Source organism: Apium graveolens, chromosome 7 (assembly GCF_009905375.1).
Source record: "Apium graveolens cultivar Ventura chromosome 7, ASM990537v1, whole genome shotgun sequence".
In the NCBI taxonomy this organism is placed as follows: domain Eukaryota; kingdom Viridiplantae; phylum Streptophyta; class Magnoliopsida; order Apiales; family Apiaceae; genus Apium; species Apium graveolens.
The window spans coordinates 108,394,938-108,397,161 of record NC_133653.1 but is presented as its reverse complement, the minus strand read 5'-3'; positions in this window follow the sequence as shown (position 1 = coordinate 108,397,161).

The following is a 2,224-nucleotide window of genomic DNA, read 5'->3' as shown; positions in this document are numbered from 1 at the left end:
TTGACAATCCATCAATTAATTCCAACTCCTTTTTTTTTCTTCCAGGCATCCTCACAGAATGATTCAATTCCCTGAACCTTGGCAATCTGAACACTAACATCCCTAGATGTTTTCCAGGCCTTGATTACCTCTTGCTCACTTTCTAACTATTTAGAAAGAATTTCTACTTTCTTAACAGCATCTTCTAGTTCACTCTCAACAGTCAAGCATTTAAGTTTAATCTTTTCAAGCTCAATTACCTGATCCTCTAACACAGCATTCCTATCACTTAAAAACACATTATTCTCTTTGATCCTAGTGTTTTCCTTGGCTAGTGATTTAAGGGAAATTCGCAAATGACATGATTCATTGGACATATCATTTATGGCTTCATTGCATTCATTTTTAGAAAGCTGAGAGAGATCAGTAGTAATTACCTGGTTGCTTGATGAACTAGTTTCATTTTCATCAGAATTAGCCATCAGGGCTAGGTTGACATATTTCATATCATCTTCATTGACTCCATCTGCTGCCCAATCATCTTGAGTGAGAAAAGCTCTTTCCTTTTGTTTGAGCAAATCAAAATACTTCTTTTTGTAATCAACTTGCTCAAATTTCTTCTTATCAGAGGTTGGCTTCCTACACTCACTTGCAAAGTGTCCACTAATGCCACAGTTATAACATTTGAACTTGGATTTTTCCACCATGTTTTTGTTTGGCTTAGTGAATTTTGTAATTTTCCTGAACTTCATCTTTACAAACCTCCTGGATAGAAAAGCCAGATGTTCATCAACATCATCAGAGTCATCCTGACTGGAATTATTTTCATCCTCAGCTACTTGCTCTTTACCCTTGCTTGATTCTGATTTGCTTGTGCCAATTTTGAGACTTGGCATTGTCTTCTCCTCATTCCTGGCTCCAACCTTCTCACTGTCAGCTACAAGTGCAACTGATCCTCCTTTTCTCTTTCCCTTTTCCAATAGCTCATCTTGCTCCATCTCAAGTTCATATGTCTTCAAAATTCCATATAATCTTTCAAGTGTGAAGTCCTTATAATCTTGAGAATTTCTTAGAGAAACAATCATAGGCTTCCATTCCTTTGGTAGAGACCTTAGAAATTTTAAATTGGAGTCCTTGACTTGGTACATTCTGCCATACAGCTTCAATCCATTCAACATTTTCTGAAATCTGTTGAAGGTATCATTCAATGATTCTCCTTCTTCAAAATGAAAATATTTATACTGTTGAATGAGAAGCTGCATTTTGTTTTCTCTAACTTGCTCAGTGCCTTCACAGATAAGCTGCATAGTATCCCAAATTTCCTTAGCAAGTTGCCTGTTAATGACATTGTCAAACATAACTTGATCTAGGCCATTAAACAGAATGTTCATGGCTTTCTTGTCCTTGTGAACCTCTTCAATATCTTCAACAGTCCATTCTGCTTTTGGCTTGGGAATAGACTGTCCAACAACAATAGTTAGCAGTAGCAGCTGTGGCCACCTTGTGAGGGATGTGAGGACCATTTTCAATGCAGTTGATGTAGCTTTCATCTTGAGAGAGAAGATGTAAATGCATCTTCACTTTCCAGTGATGATAGTTATCTCTTTCCAAGATTGGAATCCTTACACCAATATCCTTCTTACTCATGATGTTAGCAGAATAGATCTTTAAACTCTTTCTATGTTAAGAGCTTGCTCTGATACCAATTGTTATTCCCAATGGACTAACAATGAGATTTACAGAAGGGGGGTTGAATGTAAATCTCAAAACTTTTTCAAGTTTTGAGCAGTTTCTAAGGCTAAGTGTTTTTGTGAGCAAATGTGTGTGAATTGCTTAAAGCTAATGCAGACAGATATATATTCAAACACAAATGTAAAGAACATAGAGAGCTTAAAAACTTTTCTGGTGGATTTGTTGTTCCACCAGAGATGTGTTATTTCAGAAAATCTGTGATTCAAAGAATTAAATCACAGCTGCTTCCTAGTACAAACTAGATGATTTTCTCTCTGGATTTTTCTAAACAGCTCTGGAAAATTCACATCTAATTACTAGCTGCTACTTGGTTTATATATCACCAAGTTTACAAGTGAAGACAAAACTGTAAAATACAATTAAAGGGCTCTTCACATGTTTCTTCTTCATTTCTCTATCCAATGCAATTTAGGCTTAACTGTTAATCTTTGAATACTTCCTTGTTTGCACCAGAATGGAAATGCTGCATTTTCTTGATTTCTCCTAGAGGCTT